Source organism: Cervus elaphus, chromosome 14 (assembly GCF_910594005.1).
Source record: "Cervus elaphus chromosome 14, mCerEla1.1, whole genome shotgun sequence".
In the NCBI taxonomy this organism is placed as follows: domain Eukaryota; kingdom Metazoa; phylum Chordata; class Mammalia; order Artiodactyla; family Cervidae; genus Cervus; species Cervus elaphus.
This window is the reverse complement of record NC_057828.1, coordinates 28,387,937-28,410,310: the sequence shown is the minus strand read 5'-3', so window position 1 is coordinate 28,410,310 and position 22,374 is coordinate 28,387,937. Positions and strand designations below refer to the sequence as shown.

General features: G+C 38.1%; 1 protein-coding gene across 4 annotated transcripts in view; it reads right to left on the bottom strand.

Moving 5' to 3' along the window:
• The window catches only part of DISP1 (dispatched RND transporter family member 1), a 226,377-nt gene that overhangs the window by 75,509 nt on the left and 128,494 nt on the right, over positions 1-22,374 (bottom strand). The window contains exon 1 of one of the 4 annotated variants that reach the window (XM_043924470.1): positions 9,298-9,844. The exons of the other annotated variants lie outside the window; for them this stretch is intronic. The gene's annotated coding sequence lies outside the window, so the exon portion shown is untranslated. Of the gene's footprint in view, positions 1-9,297; positions 9,845-22,374 lie in introns of those variants that run through there. 4 annotated transcript variants of the gene reach the window in all.

Sequence of the window (22,374 nt, the reverse complement as noted above, 5' to 3'; positions counted from 1 at the left end):
AGAATAGAAACAAACTTACTTTACCTTAAAGGATTAATAGTCATCTATTCACTAAATGCATTTTAAATTGTTTGTCTTCCAGAATATATCAGCTCTCTTATAATAACACCCTACAAAATATATCAAATAATTGGATAAAGCAGGAAATCAAGACCTAGCAAAGGAGAAAGAACAGATGAATACAAACTTTTAGAAAATGGTTTGCAATCTCATAGCTTCCAAATTTGGGGAAACATAAATTATTATTTGTTGGACCAAAGCTATCTGTGAACCAAAATTACTATGACTAGTTTCATAAGCATTAAACAGAGAAACAGAGGAGAAATATAGAGGTGTTCCAATCATGTTGAAATGTAAAGAGAAAAGTCATCAGAGTTCACGTGATTAGAAGGTTCAATTACATCCTACTCTGGCTTGGGGTTCAGGACACTAACACCTGTAAGATAAAAGGAAATTACCCTGCTTCTAAGACTAAAAGTAGTATCTCATTGAAAATGCTATCATATAATCATAGTAGGAACTGAGGAAATTATGGAAATGTTATTCATCAACATATCATATATTAAAGTCTGTTAGTGACACACAACCTACCCAAAAGATGCAATCATACTACTAATATTAATAAAAGGGTTACAAAAACCTCACAGTAGCTCCTTGCAATTGGAAGCCAGAACTGCTGGTATGGCCAGAAAACTGTCAAGTTGAAATCTACATGTAATGTTGAAGAGAATACACAGACATGTTCCAATTATCACAGTAACCACTCAGCGGAGTCATCACCATCCTTGACAAACAGGAAGCTCAGATAGCCCGAAGGAACATCATCTTCATCCACATCAGCAGGTACAATGGCACACCTCCTTGGTATTGCCAAACACTTTCACACACATGATCTCACTCGAGCTGATCCTCCTAAGAGCCCTCAGAAAAACAGGTGTGGCAGGCATTGCGGCTCTACTTTGCAAAAGAAAAACTTGAGGCACAGAGTCTCAAATGGTTAAGGTCAGGAAGTCTGATGCTGAGGTTTTGAGGGGTTTCTGCTAAACTACATTCCATAAGCTCAGACAGTGTATTCCAGAACAACCCTTTGCTTCATTAGATTCATAATATCAAACTTAACAATAAATGAAAAGACTGTATCAAAAACAAGATTCCATATTGTAGACAATCAGCTTTTTCAAGAAGAGTGATGTTCCCTATAACACAGTTTTATTAGACAAAATACACAACACTGATACGGTGTTTTTCAAACATCACTTGAGGATGCTGCTAAAATGTAGATTCTGATATAGTCCATTTGGAGTGGGGCGACAAGATCTTCCAATCTTCCATACTGTTGGTTCAAAAAAACACTTTCTATAGCAAGGCAAAGACACAACTAGGCGGGGAGGCTTCAAGAGAATTAGGCCTAAGCAATGGCAAAATGATGCCTAATGAAAGCAGACAAGATAACAACTAACAGAGAAACAAAAGGTCCATTTTTCTAACTAAGAGAAAAGTAACAAATTTTAATAGTAGAAGTTCTAATTGATAACCAAGTTTAATTATGGCTTATTTCAGGCCCCTAAACTGTTGTGTACATTCAGAAAACTAAGATCATGGCATCTGGTCCCATCACTTCATGGGAAATAGACGGGGAAACGGTGGAATCAGTGTCAGACTTTATTTTTTGGGGCTCCAAAATCACTGCAGATGGTAATTGCAGCCATGAAATTAAAAGACACTTACTCCTTGGAAGGAAAGTTATGACCAACCTAGATAGCATATTAAAAAGCAGAGACATTACTTTGCCAACAAAGGTCCATCTAGTCAAGGTTATGGTTTTTCCAGCGGTAATGTATGGATGTGAGAGTTGGACTGTGAAGAAAGCTGAGCGCCGAAGAATTGATGCTTCTGAACAGTGGTGTTGGAGAAGACTCTTGAGAGTCCCTTGGACTGCAAGGAGATCCAACCAGTCCATCCTAAAGGAGATCAGTCCTGGGTATTCACTGAAAGGACTGACGCTGAAGCTGAAACTCCAATACTCTGGCCACCTGATGCAAAGAGCTGACTCATTGGAAAAGACCCTGAGGCTGGGAGGGATTGAGGGCAGGAGGAGAAGGGAACAAGAGAGGATGAGATGCCTGGATGGCGTCACCGACCCGATGGGCATGAGTTTGAGTAAACTCCGGGAGTTGGTGATAGACAGGGAGGCCTGGCGTGCTGCGATTCATGGGGTTGCAAAGAGTCAGACACGACTGAGCGACTGAACTGAACTGAACTGAAACTGTTGTGTGCATAGAAATAACAACCAATCAGATTCTAATCTTTTCAGTGTAATATATGTGAATTGAAGCACCTTGCCCAGGTAACTGCATGTGACAATCTTTTTCTTTCAAGTGTACTAGAAAATACAGTTGGAAAATAGGAATCCTTCCTTCCTAGAGAGGAAGACTGGATCTTCAGATATAAAGATACCTGAAGTCTTTTTTTTTTCCCCACACCAGGTATAAAGGCAGTTTAAGAGTACCTCTATTCATTATGCACCAAACCTGTTTTAATATGAAATCAGTCCCCTAAAATTGTTTTGATGGTCTCATTTCTTATCACTGGTACCAAAATAACCTATTAATATTTAGTGCTATGGCCAGAGAATAAATAGATTCTCTAAATGCACCAGAGAAATTGACAAAGAATATCCAAGGTAACTTCTAGAGTGGAGCTATTAAAACTGGATGGTAGAAAGATACCACCCAGGTTTTATCTCTAACTACATATTACCCTTCAAAGGGCTATCCAAATGTGTGTGTGTGTGTGTGTGTGTGTGTGTTTAACATCTCACTGTGTCAGACACTTCCCTCACAATATCTCTACAAAGATCTTATTAAACCCATTTTAGAGAAAATCAAACGTCAAAAATATAGTGTAACTAATCCAAATCACCATGCTGGGATTTAATCTCAGACCAGCATGTCTCTGAAAGTAAGGCTTCTCTAACAATCTCAAGATGCTTCTAGGGCAGTGCTAAGTTCAACTAGCTTTATAGGACCACTGGAGGATACTGATATAAAATTCAGTCTGAAGGTCCACATGAAAAATATCCTCTGAACTAAGATAGCTTTAAACGGTACAATTCAGCATTCAAGAGTGTCAGAGACATATTTCACTGAATTAAAAGAAGTGCTATCCACCCATGTATCATAAAATGCAAACAGTGAAAAGCAAGGTGATGGACTGATTTTGGTTGTCATGTAGTATTTGAACTATTTTAAAATAATGTAATTGTTACCTGGCAGCAAAATCTGTATCTTTAATCAATGAATCAGGTCCTTTTAGGGAACTAAAAAATATAGTTTTAAATAAAGAAACAATCTTCTCCCCTTCTGAGACAAATTAAATTTTCTTATTTTTCTTTGAGTTCATGAACTTTCTATGGTAAAACTCTCCTTCAATAAGAACACTTTAAATATCTTCATTTAATCACCTATAAGCATTTTATGTGTTGCAAAGAACTCTACAGAAATAAGGCATTATTGATATCATTTCCCTTAAATCATAAACTGCAATACATTAGAAGCCATTTTCTCAAGGAAGCAATGTTATACATTTGAGAATCTACACTACTAAACGAACATTTCGTAAGAACCCATTAGGTACTACTATGCTTTCCATCACACCATGAGAAAGCAAACGGAGTTCCAGGCAGTCTGAAAGCAAGCAATCACTATTCTCTTACAACGAAAACTCAGTTTCCTGTAACTTTACATTATCAACTTAAAATAACAAACCACATCTTTGAAAATGAAATACACCTTACATTTTTATATAACCTCTTAAATAGGATTACACACAAGATACATATTGATAAAGGCACCGATAAATTGCTATATGCTTCATTTTTACAAAAACCATTCATAATACGTGTTGCTTTTGTTCAGTCTCCAAGTTGTGTCCAACTCTTTGTGACCCCATGAACTGAAGCATGCCAGGCTCTTCTGTCCTCCATTATCACCTGAAGTATATGCTCAAATTCATGTCCATTGACCAGTGACTCAGTGGTAAAGAATCTGCCTGCCAGCGCAGGAGACAGATTCGATCCCTGGGTCAGGAAGATCCCCTGGAGAAGGAAATGGCAACTCACTCCAGTACTCTTGCCCAGGAAATTCCATGGAAGAGGAGCCTGGTGGGCTGCAGTCCACAGGGTTGCACAAGAGCGGGACCCGACTTAGCGACTAAACAACAATCATAATATTTACAAACAGCTCAATGATACAGAAGAAAAATTTAAATGAACACATACAGCTTTGCCCTTGCCCAGATTTACAAAACTGTATTGACAGGTAAGAGTTAAACAATGTGAGGAAGACACTATAGTGCCAGAGCAAATCTGAAGACCCGGAATTTGGAAAACAGTCTTATTGCTAGATATGAGTTAGCTGAGCTTCATATTGTTGTAGAAACATTACTCTCATTTTTCTCATGTCTTATATTTAATGTAGCTTTGGTAGAAGGTCTATGTGAGAAGAGAAATGTGGGTATAAGAAAGTTTATCTTTTATAGTCTGGGATAAATGGTAGTCGAGAACATTCTCTTTCCAATATAAACACTTCTCTAAATATACATTTCAAGAGCCCTATCACTATACTGTAGGTATTAAAGCAGTTTTTAGAGCTCTCTTTTCCAAGTTCATCCACCAAAATCATCATTCCACAAAATACTCACCACTTCTCCCCACACTTAAAAATATTATATCCACAAGCATCAATGGTCTTAAAAAAGAGAAAGTATTCTTTTGTTTTCACATTCCTATTTCAGATGAGTTTCAATTCTATTATGCTGCAACAATTTAACCCTAAATCTGAAGATTTTATGTTCATTTGCATAACTAAGAATATACAAAATAAAACTAGAGAAGTTTCTATAATCAGATATGTGGAAGGAGTTTGGGGCTGGTCGATGCAAACTATCACATTTAGAATGGATAAACGAGGTCCTATTGTACAGTACAGGGAACCATACTGAATATCCTGTGATAAATCATAATGGAAAAGAACATTTAAGAAAAGAAAGTATATATGTGTGTAACTGAGTCACTTTCCTGTACAGCAGAGGTTGGCACAACATTGTAAATCAACTATACTTCAATTTTTTTTAAAAATGTCAATCTCTGGTCTTTCAAGAAAACTCTAGAAAGCCCCCTAAAAAGTTGTTATCTAACTCAAGAACTAGCTGAGACATTCATGTGGACTCTGCTGCAAGTCTTGAAGGGAACATAATCAATATAACAAATACTCACAAAGTTACAAGTCTATTACAGCGATTTCAACTCCTACATACTAGAGTCACTTCGGTAATATGAAACAATTACAGACACAGGGCTCTGGCCCCAGAGGTTATGATTTAATTCATATTGTAAGGAGTACAGGCATTAGCATTATTTAAATACTCCCCAGATGATTCTAATGTGCAGCTAGGATTGAGAACTACTGATCTATACTTTATTTAATTAATGCTGATCAATTTATAAGAGCAAGCAACTAACTCTCAAAATATTCAATACTGTTTCAGAAAATATTGCTTGAAATGCAGACTGTTACTGTATATTCTAAAACATGTGGACCTGGTACTTCATGTTAGACATGTATTATAGTATTTGGATTAGTTTTACTTCTTTTGGGGTTACCCTTGAAGTTATAAGGGTGGGGACAAGGGTGCTGGGAAGAGAAATCCTCAGTAACACATTAGTTTGAGAGGCAACAGTGTGAAATTCATGTGGAACAATGTTGTGGAAATACAAAACAACTTGTCACATGGTCTCAATTATTGGGTTGGTCATAAGATGTTATGCAAAAACCTGAATGAACTCTGTGGCTACGCCCATACTTATGGATCATCTGAATAGAGTTTAGGATATAGCCAATTTGACTAACAAGTTTATTTAACCCTCAAGAAAAAAGTATCTCCCCAATCCCTGGTCAATCTCCAATGTGAAGTCCCAAGCCTCTCTATTAAAAGAGCATGCTCCCTAAAGCTTTGTGCCAAAAAGACAAGGAAAGAAAGGGAGAGAGAGAAAGAAGAAAGCAAGAAGGAAAAAAAAAAAAAAGGCAGGGGAGGAAGGAAGGAAAAGGAAAGGAAAAAGAAAGAAAAAGTCTTCTGATTGCATTTTAAATGTTTCAATTCTAGAGTCAGACAGCCTCCAGACACCAGACCTCCTAATCTAGCCGCATATCCCACTAAAAAAAACAACAACAACAACAATTAATCACAAGATGCTTTGGTAATAAACAGAACCCCCAAGATGTGATAGGTCTATCTTTAGGTCATAAGATTTCATCTGAAATTATTTTGCCCCAACTAAAATCACAAAGCATTGAGCAATCTGTCTGTATCACTACAGCTCTTCCCCAGTAGAAACAGAATCATATGACTGAGCTTGACTCATGTTGTTGAACAGAGATCACAAGCAAGTCTAAAGACACCATGAATGTTTAATATTTCACACATCTCAAAACCTCAAAATATAGCAGCTCAAAGGAAAACACCATCATGGAGATAAATCAAAATAAGAAAATTCTACACCCACATACTGTGAAGCAAAAGAATGTGAAGGAATTTTTAAAACGTCTTCCATAAAGCCAAAACCTGAGATTAATCACCATTAAGCGCTTGGAAGTTGTTTGATTTAAATGGTAACCTGTTGTTTCTTCATCCTACACTTAGAATTATCTAAGCTTTTCCCACCAATGCTAAGCATCTGACACCAGGCTCCGCTCCCTGCTGTTCCGTGAAGTTTGAGAAGTAGCAAATCAAATTTCCTCAAGCAGCTCCCCAAATGGGTTCTTCCCTGCAGAGCTCAGCATATCAAGTCTCAGGGGTATCCTTTAGTCTACTGAGCAACTTGTAAGACATATCTCAAGGTATTTGTATGAGACACAATTGAAGACATCTTTTTACTTAAATAAAGGACACTAAGATTTACTTTCAGCTTAGAAAAACATCAAATTTTGATTGTTTTTCTTACTTGAATTGGATCAGTAAAGTAACCCTTAGCAAAAGCCTGGGTACACCTTTCATAAATCTTTCCCTATTCCTTACTTAAATTACCACTATAAATGCTTGTGAATTCTGCTGTTTTCTTTCCTGTATGTATTAGGTGAACTGAAATTCCATTTACATTGTTCAAGTGGGAATTTCATTTGCTCACAAAGGTAATTAAACTGTATTTTTCAGTTCAATAGGTGAGTGTCCTTATTTAGCAAGCATATAATAAGTACGTACCATGTTCCCTGTGAACAGTGTTTTTGGAATCTAATATGTGAGCCTGAAATAAGTGAGCCTGTTGAATAGTGATTAAAATGATAAAAGAATAGAAATTAAGGGAGAGGGAACAAAGGGCCACCCTGTTCCCCAAGTCTTGCTTCACTCATATATTTAGTTCTTTTGCTTTATATTTTTTCAAAAGGCTGAGAGGTTAAGCAGTTCATCTGTCTTGATCCCAAACACTCGGTTTTCTTTCCCGTGTTAGGATGTGATAAGGAACTGCAACTTGTGAAAAACTGGAAATCTTCACATAGTCAGGGTGTCAAGGCTTCCATCACCCATACTGAGCTGGAAGAGTCATACTGCTGAGGGTGGCTCTGATCCAACCCCAGAAATCCAAGTAGTTAGAACGAAAGGTAAAGAGCTGATGCATGGCAAACACTGAAAGGCAGATTCCCCCGTTACCTAAAAAGGATTGAGAGGTTTAACACACACTAAAAAGACAACTGGAACTAGACTGAAATTTTGAACGAATCCATTGTATAATACATATCATTTCCCGGACTGAGGCAAGGTTAACATGTATGTTACTACATTGCTTTGTAGGTCAATCATTTAAGACACTTAGACATTACACACTTTTCATAATCAGTGCAAATAGCTCATGCTCATACTTCTATAATCCATGTCTAAGATGCAAGCTATACGAAACACAGAAGACATACACAAAATACTCTGCCTGTCTTTGTATACTAAAACAAAAACTGACAAATGAAGTATAATCAACCAATAAAATATTCAAGATTTGGCAATGAAAGCATAAGATAGTTTATTAAGAGATATAATTTTTAAAGTACAATAATTTTTAAAAATGATATTTTAAAAATACTGCCAAGACTGTTTAACACTTTGAAAAGTAGAAATGTGTCAGCAGACGTTAAAACCATGGGAAGTGGTAAAGCCACTGTCTACCAGTGGAACATTCTAGAGTTTATTTACATAGTTTAGTGACTTCCCAGCCATCAAAGGGAACTGGAGTTTTCTTAAGTATAAATACTATTATCTAAGATAACCCTCTTGTGGGTAAACAGGACATATTCATTCTTTTCCTTTCAACAGAAATACCTATTACAGAAAATTTTAGCAAACTGTAAAGTATGCTGTCCATTTTTTACATTATCCCTGAAAAAATCATTTATGTTCTGTCATTGATTTGCATGATATACTCTAGTTTCTGCAAATATTTTACCCACTTGGTTTAGAAAATTTTCACATTTCGCCACAAAACATAAAAATATTTCACAAGTTAATCTAGTTTGAAATTTTCTACCAGTCACAAATAAATCATCCACTTTAATTTTAAGCAAAAGTAAACATGACAAATACATTCTGCTTTCTACTATGGGTAATAAATCCAATTATAATGTAGCTATTATTGCCACCATTAAAATGAACATAATACATGAAACATTTAATCATCTCAAAAACAACTTGAGAGTGTAGAGCAAGCTCTGTGTTTAAAACGAACATTGATAAAAATTAAACTTGCTATGGAAGCTTGGCTCCCAAGCTTAGCTCCCAACTTCTCTTTTTAAAAGCTAATTTTTTAAAAGATGCTGGTATTTTACTATTTTCTTACAACATTTAATTCACAAAAAGTGATTAAAGCACTTCCTACAATTCTACATCTATTTTTTGACCAACTGGCAATGAGAGAAGCATTTATTTTCTGACTTTTCTGATTAGAAAGGGACTAAAAAAGAACCTCAAAGCATGAAACAGCTAAACGACTTGACACCTGAGGTTTCTTCCCAACTTCGTAAAGAAAGCACATTAGAACAAACCTTAAGAAACAGCTTACCTTACCCTACTGTGCTAGACTAACATTCAAAACACTTCATGCGGGATTTTAATGCATTCAGATGCCGTTCAAAGCTTACACCGAAAGAAAACTGTGAGCTGGAATTTTAAATTCAATCTGAGAAGCACACAGCAAAGTTCAGCTTTAAAAGAAATTCTCCCCAAATACACTCACAGAAGCATGAATAAATGTATTACCTTTCTGCTAAGAGAAGCAGCGTTCCTGGTTCGGTCTGGTCTGCAAGTGACTACAGTGGCAACAGCCGAGAGTGGCCGCAGGACCCAGCACACAGAGGGCGACCAGGGAGCCGCAGGAGCAGCTCCCCGGAGCAGCGGACAGACGAATGACAAGCACATGCAGATTGCCTTGAATTAGGCATGTCAGGGGCTGGAACTTTCCGAGTTTGCTCTCCTATAGGACAGGAGAGGTTTTCTCCTACTTAACCCCTGGGGGCAAGGTCTCCGTAATGGTAACAGCTGGCATACAGAGGGGCTTGATCTGAGCGCAAGGTCAGCAAGCCAGGATATGAAGCTGACATGTAATTTCTAGCCTTTTCCTGCTTCTACAGGGAAATTGCACGAAGGACTGTTTTTAGTTATAACTTCCTTTGATCTTTTGGACTTAAAGTTACTTAGTAGATTAAAGCCATGTTAGCTGACATTATTTGCTTGCTTAGCCTAACTTAAGTGTTGCAGATTCAGTTTTCTGACACATAGGGCTACTGCATTTAAACTAACACAAATAAACACCAATTCGTGTTTATTTCCAAGTTCCGGGGATTCTTGTGTTCTCTCACAAATGGCTCTTGAGACTCTGCTTTTAAGGCAAAAAGTTCATAGTTTTTCAAAGAGGCAGCCTTCTTTATTAAAAAAGAAAGTATTATTTAAAGCAGTTTTAAGTGTTTCTCTTCAATTGTCCTTAACAAAAACAGTTAAATGAATTTGACACTTTTTATAAATTTGTGGTCCTGTTGATGCCAGTATTTAAAATTCCACAGTCACAACAACATAAAAACCTTACAAATACCTGCAAATAAATGCTTTAAAATTACATATGACAGCTATTGACAAATAAATGATAATTTACTGAATCCATGAAATCTAACTTTTTATGATTTCTTTAATAAAAATGTGTAAACAACTCTTACAACGGGCTGTATTGATAGCAATTTCAAAATTAAAGAAGGTAATACAAGTAGTCAAAGAAAAAATTAGATGAAATTGGGCTTCATCAAAATAAAAAACTTATATATCGAAGAACATTATCAAGAAAGTGAAAAAACCTTTTTGAGTGGGAGAAAATATTTGCAAACCACATATCTAAGGGGCTAGTAATTATAATATATAAAACTTACAACTCAACAATGAAAAGACAAATAATCCAATTTAAAAACAGGCAAAGTTTTAGAATAGAGACTTTTCTAAAGGAAATACACAGATGGCTAATATGCACTCAGCATCACTAGTTATTAAGGAAATGCAAATTAAAACCACAATGAGAGACCACTTGACAGCCACAAGGATACCTAGGGCTTCCCTGGTGGCTCAGAGGTAAAGAATCTGCCTACAATGCAGGAGCCACAGGAGACTCGGGTTTGATCCCTGGATCGGGAAGATCCTCTGGCAGAGGGCACGGCAACCCACTCCAGTATCCTTGCCTGGAGAATCTCAAGGGTAGAGGAAGCTGAGTCGCAAAGAGTTGGACATGAAGTGACTTACCACAAGATAGCTATAGTCAAAAAAAGAGAGGAAGGAATAAGGGAGGGAGGGAAGAAAGGAAGGAAGGGAGGGAGGGAAGAAAGGAAGGAAGGGAAGGAAGAAGAGCGGGAAGGAAGGAAGGGGAGAGGAAAGGAAGGAAGGGAGAAGGGAAGGAGGGAGAGAAGAAGAGTTGGCAAGGAAAAACTGGAATGTCATACAACATTGGTGGGAATGTAAAACAGTATAGCCACTAGGGAAAACAGTCCAGCAGTTTCTCAAAAAAATAAACACAGAGTTACCATATGACACAGCAATTTTACTCCCAGGTACAGTTGATCCATATTATTTGTGGATTCTGTATTTGCAAATATGCCTACATGCTAAAATTTATTTGTAATCCCCAAATAATCTTCATGGTGTTTCTCAGTCCTTGAACATGAACACACACAGAATACGGGGAAATTTGAGTCCTCTAACACACAAGTTCCCAGGTGAGCTTTAGCAAGGTGACATACTGCCTTCTTGTTTCAGCTCTCACCCTGAAAACAAGTGATCCTTTTGCAGTCTATTCCGGTGCCGCGTTTTTCACATTTTCATGCTTTTTGTTGGCAATTTCACTGTTTAAAATGGTCCTGAAGTGTCATGTACAGTGCTGTCTGGAGTTTCAAAGCTCAAGGCTGTGATGTGCCTTAGAGAGAAAATACATGTGCTCACTAAGCTTTATTTAGGAGTGAGTTATAGTGCTGCTGGATATGAGTTCAATGTTAATGAGTCAACAATATATATAAGACATGTGCTCAGTCATGTTCAACTCTTTGCAACCCCATAGACTGTTGTCCACCAGGCTCCTCTGCCATGGAATTTTCCAGTGCTCTAGGATGGAGTGGGTTGCCATTTTCTGCTCTAGGGAATCCTCCTGGCCCAGGGATTGAACCCATGTCTCTTGTGTCTCCTGCACTGTCAGGCAGATTCTTTACCAACTGCACCACTGAGGGAGCCCCATATATTTGGTAAGATACCTTTAAACAGAAACACACACAAAACAAGGGCATGTACTGACTGGATGTCACAAATGTGACCAGAGGCTTGAAGGAACCTAAGCCTGTATTTACCTGCAGAGCAGTGACTTAGTATGCATTAATGCAGTGTTTGCAGAGACTTTAAAGAATATAACTACCATAAATAAGGTGAATCAATTGTATATACCCAGGAGAATTGAAAATGTTATGTTCGTGAAAGAACTCATAGCTAATGTTCACAGTAGCATTATTCACAACAACTAAGGAATCAACTCAATTCAAATGTCCATCAAGTGTTGCATGGATGAACAAAATGTAGTGCATGTATACATGGAATATTATTAGCCATAAGAGAAATAAAAGCACTGATACATATTACAACACAGATGAACCTTGCAAACACTATGCTAAGTGAAAGCCATACACAAAAGGTCACATGTCGTATGATTCCATTTACATGAAATATCCAGAACAGTCAAATCCACAGAGATAAAATGTATCTGTAGATTAGTGGTTGCCAGGGGCTGGGGGGCAGAGACAGAAGACAGAGGGAGTGACTGATAACAGGTAATGAGTTTCTTTCGAGGTGACAGAAATGTTCTAGAATTAGGCAGTGCTGATGGTTTTATAACTTTGTAAATACACTAAAACTCACTAAACTGTACACTTTAAAATAGTGAATTTTATGATATGTGGATTTTACCTTGATAGAGAAATGCTTGTGTACAACAATGCTAAGTTGTTTCAGTCATGACCAACTCTTTGTGACCCCATGGACTGCAGCCCACCAGGCTCCTCTGTTCATGAGATTCTCCAGGCAAGAATTCTGGAATGGGTTGCCATTTCCTCCTCCAGGGGATCTTCCTGACCCAGGGATCAAACCTGCATTTCTCATGTCTCCTGCATTGGCTGGCGAGTTCTTTACCACCAGCACCACCTGGGAAGTCCCTGATAGAAAAATAAGAAAGGTATAAAATTCTAGTCATTAGACTGGGAGAAGGCAGATGGCTACAGCTCATCCCCAAAGATTCTGATTCTGAGGATCTGGGATGGGGCCTGAGAATTTGCTTTTCTGAAAGACCACAGGCGATGCTGACTCTGCTGGTCTGAAACCCATATTTTGAAAACCAGTGTGTTAAAGACAACGTATAAGCTGCTGGAGGGCAGGAAAGGTAACTTTCACCTCTGCATCATCTAAATTTCCCTTAAAAAGAGCCGATCTTGGGGAAGAAAAAGAGGGAGAGAGGGATAAGAAATATTTAATCAAGTAAATATATTGAAAGATTCAGTCCTTGCAATCTTACGGTATGCTGACTTCATGCCTTATGTATTGCAAAGGCTGTAACACCTAAAAATCTACCCCAGAGAATTAAAGAATTAAAATCCAAATCAAAACTACAATGGCCATCATAAAAACATCTACAAACAATAAATGCCAGAAAGGATATGGAAAAAAGGGAACCCTCTTGCAGTTGGTAGGAATGTAAATTGATACAGCCACCGTGGAGATTTCTTTAAAAACTAGGAATCAAACTACCATATGACTCAGCAATCCCACTACTGGGCATATGCCCTGAGAAAACCATAATTCAAAAAGACACATGTACCCCAATATTGATTGCAGCACTATTGATAACAGCTAGGTCATGGAAGCAACCTAGATGTTCATCGACAGATGAATGGATAAAGAAATTGTGGTACATATATACAAAAGAATATTACTCAGCCACAAAAAGGAATGAATTTGAGTAAGTTCTAGTGAGGTGGATGAACTCACTGCCTGTTATAGAGTGAAGTAAATCAGAACGAGAAAAAACAAATATTGTATATAACACACAAATATGGAATCTACAAAAGTGATACTGATGAGCCTATTCGTAGGGCAGAAACAGAGATGCAGACATAAAGAACAGACTTGTGGACAGCTGGGCAAGGAGAGGGTGGGACAAACTGAGAAAGTATCACTGAAATATACACATTACCGTGTGTAAAACAGAGAGCTAGTGGGGAGTGCTGTGTAACACAAGGAGCTCAACCTCGCGCTCTAGAGGGGCGGGATGGGGCTGGGCGGTGGGAGGGAGGCCCAGGAGGGAGGGAACATATGTGTACTTACGGCTGATTCACAGTGTCGTATGGCAGAAACCAACACAACGTTGTAAAGCAATTATCCTCTAATTAAAAATTTAAAAAATGAAAATGAAGGTATTTAACCATTCTTTGGTCATCTGAATAGTACTTTGGTTTAGTTTAGTAAAAAAACCAACCCCATTTCACTGTGCTCATCGTTCCAAGAGATGGAAACAAAGGTTCTAGAGTGTGGATCCCATTAATTACTCCAGGAAACCTCTTAAATTAGTTAAGGTGTCACAGAAACCAAAGACTTGAACTCCCCAACTCATAAACATGTAAACTCTTATTTCTGCTTTTACCAAAAGCACTAACTTGTACATTTAATCACTTTATTTAAAATGGTCTATGTTATATTGTATGACATCCCTTATACGTGAATTTAAAAAGAAATGATGCAAATAAGCTTACAAAACAGAAACAGATTCACAGTCTTAGAGAATGCACTTATGGTTGTCAGGGGTGGTTAGGGAGTTTGGGATAGACATAAAAACACTGCTATATTTAAAATGGATAACCAACAAGGACCTACTGTATAGCACCAGCACTCTGCTCAATGTTATGTGCCAGCCTGGATGGGAGGGGAATTGAGGGATTATGGATATAGGTATATGTATGGCTGGGTCCCTTTGCTGTTCACCTGAAACTTTTACACCATTGTTACCTGGCTATACCCCAATTCAAAGTAAAAAGTTTTTTAAAAACGGGTCTGTGTCGAAGGAAACCCAAAAAAGAGGGGATCTGTGTATATGTGTAACTGATTCACTTTGCACTACAGTAGAAACTAACAACACTGTAAAGCAACTTTACTTCAGTAAAAGTTAATTTTTAAAAATGGGTCTACATTAAAATACAGTTACAATTTAAAGTACACTTTTTGTGCTGACATGTGAAATCCATTATTTTACAGATAATAATCAGGATTATTTCCAATCGGTTTGTATGTTTCCCATCATGTTAGAATGAAAAAGAAAACACTAATAACCTTATAAAGTTCTGATGTTTTCTGAAAACAAAATCCTAGTTTTTCTCAGATCTCATTACTTAGGTATCTTTCCTCATTAGTAGGAAGACAGAAGAGCACAGGAGAGGGACAGAGAGACAAGAACTGGCCGGAGAGGCACAACAGGTGGTACTTTTTAAAAAGTGAAAAAAACACCCACTGGGTAACAAACTCTTTCACATCTGAACTCAGTCCAAAATGTGATTCCAGATGTTGTTATATTTATTGACATTTAAAAGTCCCACCTATTAATCTTTGTGTGTGTGTTAAACTTCAAAATAGTTAGCTGTGAATAAACTGTGGTCTAAGGTAGATGGTAGGGTTCTGCTTCAGCCAGATTTCTATTTCAGTATGGTCAAGTCAACAGCTTTGTAACTGGAAAGTACAAGTGCAGAAAAAGTAATGACAGGAAAGTTCTTCAGATAACATCCTACCTTGTATTTTACTGTCTTTAGAGTACAGACTGTTAGGTACACCAAAGACCTCAGCCCAGAACATTATGCTGCTCAAGTCAGAGTCAGAACTGGGAACTCAATAGAGTCCTGAGGTGCAGTGTCAGCTCTGCCACTCACCAGCTCTGTACCCACAAACTAGTCACTTGATCCAGAGTTTAGGACCTCCTGTTTATAAAAAGTCAATGGGGGCCTCCCCAGTGGCTCAGAAGGTAAAGAACCTGCCTGCAACGCAGGAGACTTAGGTTCAATCCCTGGGTCAGGAAGATCCCCTGGAGAAGGGAATAGCAACCCACTCCAGTATGTTTGCCTGGAGAAAATCTATGGACAGAGGAGCCTGGCGGACAACAGTCCATGGGTTCACAAAGAGTTGGGCATGACTGAGCAACCAACATGTTCACTTTCATACCTTAGATGAAATGATCTCCCCCCCGACTATGAATTCAGTTTTTATGAATTTGCATGTCACTCAAATGGATAAAATGAACCACAGTTTTATTGTTCAAATTTGGATTAAGAAAAAAACCTATATAGTCAAAGTTGAATCAGCGAGTTTGGAGTAAAGACTATAAAGCAAGCAAATTGGAACAGAAACAAAATAACCATGATGCTAAAATTCCTTTCCATCAGGATGGAAATATGTGCATCAGTCTTACACATTCCTCTCACCTGATAATTCACATTTTAAAATCTTACACCTTCTTTCCACATCTTATTTCCTGTTAAAAACACTATCTTCAAAAACTACAATGCTTACAAATGAAAATGTGATGATCCTGCTTATCTTCCACGGTCTGACTTCTAAAGAACTTGAGGGTGAACCTCTTCACCCTTCTTTTGCTCTTCACTCCAGCCCTGGAATCCTTACCAAGGCTTCTTCTAGTTTTCCTTGCTGTGTACTTCCTTGATTCAGATTTTATGGTCAGCATTTGTTTACTTTACGAGCATTCTACTGTGCCAGCCCTTCGAAGGTCTCCCCTCAACTTGCTTTCCCACTATCTTTTCTTCCTTCCAGGTTTGGGAATGCTGCTGAAAAAAGTCATCAGACAGGAAGGTGGAGACCTAAACCAAATGCAGACTCTCACCTCTGGAGGTTTCCCCGAGCTGCTGAGATTCATCTCATTTATCACAGATTCTTCACCGAAATCCCCACAGGGACTGCTAGAAATCTTTCCCATGCTCCCTATCTTAACCTTCTCCATGAAAAATGCTATCTATTTTATGAAAAAGAAATGACCATGAGTGCCTGCAAGTATTATCATCTCTACCTCACACTTCTTCTGGAACTCATCCCTTATCTCTCACGATGTCCATGCCTCTTTCCTAAATTAACTACTTACATACTAGGTCTGTGCTACCCAATGTGGTAGCCAGTAGCCACATGTGCTACTTATATTTAAAGTAATTAAAATCAAATGCAATTAAAATGTTCATGCTTCGAGTGCACTTGCCGAATTTTCACGTGCTCAGGGCTACACGCGGCTCATGGCTGTTGCACTGCACAGAGCAGACAGAGAAGATGCCCATCGCTGCGAAGGCTCCCTGAACAGCTCTCCTCTAGACCCACATGCTCCAGATTGCCATGTTTCTTTAACCTGTCTCACCCTCCCTCCCCAAGTCCATCTACAACTTTTCTTCCCCAGAAACTTAACTTTATTTCCTTAGAAAAAAAATATTTAGTTTTTCCCACAGTCTAACCAAGTCATCCTTCTCTCAGCCTGCTGGTGCTCAAGTCTCTCTCTCCCTTTCCTGTCACTGCCAGGCAATACTCAAGCCTCGCTTTCTCTCATTCCATAACTTCTAACAATCTTGCGTGAGTGCATGCTCAGCCACTTCAGGTGTGTCTGACTCTTTGTGACCCCGTGGACTGTAGCCCACCAGGCTCCTCTGTCCTGGGATTCTCCAGAATACTGGAGTGGGTTGCCACGCCCTCCTCCAGGGGATCTTCCCAACCCAGGGATCGAACCCAGGTCGCCTGCCTTGCAGCTGATTCTTTCTCCACTGAACTACCTGGGAAGCCCAAGTGAAAGTCACTCAGCAGTGTCTGACTCTTTGCGACCCCATGGACTGCAGCTCACCAGGCTCCTCTGTCCATGTAATTCTCTAGGCAAGATTACTGGAGTGGGTTGCCATTCCCTTCTCCAGGGGATCTTCCCAACCCAGGGATGGAACCATGTCTCTTGCATCCCCTGCCCTGCAGACATATTCTTTACCATCTGAGCCACTAGGGAAGCCCCTAACAATCTTACTCACCATCTAATAGAACTGTTTCTTCAAAAACAAAATTCCTTTCTCAATACTCATTTTCTTTACGTGTTTTCATTTCCCAACCCCGCTGGCAATCTCCTTTTCTCCTTGCTCAGTTTCCATCATTCTAACACTCATGACTTCTTTAACATCGATTCCATTTTCTTAGCAGACCCTCTGAACTCTTATTTTAAATCTCAGGCACTGTCCAAGCCTTCTGTCACTTGTCCTTTCTGTTCTATGCTTCCTGCCTATGTCAGCCCATTCAACTTCTTTTCTAAGTTCCATTTTTGCAGCTTTTTGCTATCTAAGGACATTTCAATATATGTCTTGCCAACAGTTCAAACTCAGTAATGTCCACTACAAATTATCTTATCATCTTCAAACAGTTTCTTGATTTTCCTATTTCTGTTTACTCAGTCACTTAAGCCCCAAATTTTAACTTAAATATTTATTCATTCAACACCTGACCTGTACCTTTGACCTTTATACCACTCTCTACCCTTATTTATTTATTCTCAAGATCTAGCCATTGTCACATAAACCCTCATTTCCTCTCCCTTTCCTCTCCTACCTTCTATGTCCTGTGCCCTGGAATTACTGCAACGGCCTACTTGTTTAGGCACTCAGTCATGTCCAACTCTGTGTGACCCCATGGACTGTAGCCCGCCAAGCTCCTCTGTCCATGGGATTTCCCAGGCAAGAATACTGGAGTGGGTTGCCATCTTCTTTTCCAGGGAATCTTTCTGGATCAGGGACCGAAACCTCATCTCCTGCACCGCAGATGGATTCTTTACCACTGAGCCACCAGAGAAACCTGCAACAGCCTACCAGATGTGATCTAATCTACGGTACCTTAAAATTCCAATCTAAGCAACACAGAACGTCCAGATTTCTCACCATAACAGAGAGATCTGTTCAAGATGCTCCTCAGTACAGAAAACACTAATGGCTCCTGCATGCCACTAAGTAAAGTTTAGACATGTTACTCAGCTGGCATGCAGGACCCTCCAATATCTGGGTCCTTGCCCTTGCTACTCAGCGCCCTGTCAAACAGAATGTGCTTCAGTCCAAAGAAAGTGGCACACAACCGCTCAGTGCTCATGCTCTTCCTTCTATCTGCAGTGCGCTTCGTTCACATTTCCAACTTCCACCACCCCCTCCATTCTTTACAACACATGACAAATAATGTGTCTTCCATGAAGCCTTCTCCGCTTGCCTGAGACAGGAATTCTTTCATCCTCCTCTAAGTTACATGACCCTGGGAGCATTCTTGTGGCACTCAGCACATGTTAACGTGTTATCACAGTCATCTGTATACCTCTCCTACCCTCTTAATCTACACAGAACAGCACAAGCTCTATTATTATAATTTTTACATCCTTCAGGAAGATCTAGTAGCTGGCAAGAACTTGACAGATACTCATTGAAGAAGTGATTTTTGTTTGTTTGTTTTTACAATTTGTTACTATTACCTCTATCATTTATTAAACAGAATAAATGTACCTTTGGAATGTAGTCTGCAAAGTAAAATTCAGTACACAAAAATCCTGTTTTTCCTGCTGATTTATATGAGCCCCAAGGACCACGTCCACTGTGGTTGTAGGAAAGAAACAACAGCCAAGATTCAATATATTTTAGTATGACTGCGAGAGGCTGCACTGTTCTCTACTTTTAAACTCTTGAGCACTAAACCTCTGCTAAACACTCAGAGATGTCGGTAACTGGCTTCTCACCCTGTTCTCCAAACCAGCAGAGGTCACTCCAAAAGCTAAGATGCAAGCTTATTCCTGGAGAGGTTTTAAATTATTTTTTGTCTTGTTTCTAAGGTAAGATTATCCTTGACATTAGCAAAAAATATTTTTAAGGAATGAAAATAAATGAGTTTTCCCCTGCAGCGAGCCATTCAATTTAATGGACAGTAGACTTTCTGTTTAACTGCGGACTGATCTTACTGTAGCAAATACAACTTCTGTGATAAAACCCCTTGGAAACAAGCATTAATTAATTTGAGAAATCTTTGTATTCATTACATCCTTTGCTTAATTGGATTAGAAACTAGGTAATCATATGCATTTTCTCAACAATTCAGAAAGCATTTTGGTCATCCAGAATGAAACTTACTTATTAATCCATTAACTACCAAAATTTTTAATGAAGATCAGAAGCTGGAAAATATATTTTAAGCAAAAAGCACAGAGATTAGTAACTTTCAGAGAAAATGTAGGCCTTTGTTCTGTGAAGAAAAAAAAATCTCACTACGCAATACAAAAAAAAAATTGGCAAACATTTCAGCTCTCCTAAGATAAAAAAAAATTACTATTAAAAAGAACTTTTTAAATGTGAAAAATAACTCAAGCAGGTTAGTTTATTGTAGGTTTCATGTTGGTATTCTGGTGAATATCTTGTCTTGACATGAGCAGCATAAACAGCATGCTGCCGGAGAGCCTTTCTCCCACACAAGGCATAAAGAATGTTTCATATTTTAGAGGAGGAGAGGAGGCTCAGATTTGATAGTTTTATATAAAAAACAAGCTGGATCATTTCAGCCATAACAAAATAACTAGACTGTAGATCATCTGAGAATATAATCTTGTGATGTGTGATGATTTAGAAGCAAAGCACAGAGCAGTCACGGGCTCTGGAGAGGTTCCAAAATATTTTTGGTTTGCAATATAGGATTTCAAAATATGATATTTTACTTTTACCATAGATGCCCCTAACATGAAATATACTCCAGAATGAAGATTAGTGTGTCTTAACTCTAATCTAATTATAACATTATTATAATTGTTACAGCTGTATTGTTACTAAACCTGAAGTGAATCTAAAAATGAATGCAGTATGCATATGTTAAGAAGAATTACGACCAATAAATTGAAATTTTTCTGTAAGTTAGACTTCTAATATTGATGGAGAACATGACACTAACTTTCCCTATGTCATGAAATAAAAATACAGGCAAGTTAATTTTCCAAAAGTCAAGAGTTTATTGGAAAATATGCGTCACTTGCATACAAATACCTATCGTCATTACTAAAGGCTTTGATCAAGTAACACTATGACACTCTGCATTCTCTGATATAAAATGAAATTGTATGGGAGAAAGTAAATGAAAATTCGAATCCTATTTTATTTACTTATACTTTTTGTAACATGTGGCAGTATTATTTTTGGCAAGGAAAGAACCCTAAACTACCCAAACTCTAAGACAGAAGATATTTATTAGGGTTAGATATTTCACAAAAGTAGCAGGAGTTGTTTTATAGGATGAAAGCACACACACTAGTTATTCAGTTCAAGCAGCTCAAAATTATGAAACTCAGGCTATGTGTGGCTTCAAAAAGTCGTCTATATGAAATAAAATTCTGTGAGATGCCTAAAAAAATTAGAAATAATGTAATAACAAGTGGGAAAGGAGTAAGAATACTTCATTTCTATAAGACTGTAAGAATATGAGACATATACTAGAATACTAAAATACCCCATATAGCAGTGCAGTCAGATTCAAAATACAGATCTGGCTGAAAGAACACATTTATAAGTGGGATATATTAGAATCTAGAATTAGTTACTATGGACAATAAAAGGTTATCTCTTTTTCCCATGTTATTTTTTATTTCTAGTGTTATTAACATGCATAACATCTACAGTGTTTTGTAACATATACAGCAACACTGATGTAAGTACTGAAAGGTAATTCATCTTGTAAACAGACAATGTAAATTTACAGCATCAATAAATATAGTACTGTAGGAAAATGGATTTTCCTCATGATTTTCCTTAGTAACATTTTCTTTTCTCTAGCTGACTTTATTGTAAGAATATGAATATAATACAAATAACATACTAAATGAGTGTTAACTGACTCTTCATGTTACCCATCCATAAGGCTTCCAGTCAACTGTACTCTATCACTGGTTAAGTTTGGGGGAAGTCAAGTTATACATGATTTTCCACTCACAGGGTGTTGGGGCTCCTAAACCCCATGTTGTTCAAGGGTCAACTGTAATTCTCTACACTATTGGATTTAATTTGCTAATAATTCATTGAGTTTTGTTTTTTTTCCCATCTATGTCAACAAGAGATACTGATCTGTAGTTTCCTTCTTGTAATATCTTGGTAAGGTTTCAGTATTAAAATAATGCTTGCCTCATAGAATGAGTTAGGAAATATTCCCTCTGTCTCTATCCTAGTAAAAGGTTATCTTAATGTATTTAACATAGTAACTTATTGATAGCATGACAAATGCCACTTTAAAAACATTAAAACAAAAATCATCACCATGACTGGCGCTCCTCAAAAACAAGGCATCTTTGGCACATTCATATAACCTCAAATGAAGAAAGTATAAGCACGCTCTAGGTGGTCATTACCATCCCTGAATGGTAGACCTTTCGGGGCAGTCAGCCAGAATGGACCTCCTGGGTATGTACTGGTAAACTCTCCAGCTCCAGTGTTGGGAAGTGTGGACACAACAAGACAACTGTCCAATGCCCATGCCAAACCACCAGGTGTGGGCTGTGACATGTATCATTAGATTCTGGCATCCCCCAAAACTTAAGATACTATAACTGGGGATGGATAAAACAAGCCAGTTGAGGTATACTTAACCTTAAACATCTTTAGAGAAGACAAGCCCACAACTTTCTTTGCTAACTTGTTCCAGGTACTCGAATAATCCAAGATCACAAAACTTCTGACAAAAATATAGGGAGAAAATATTTAA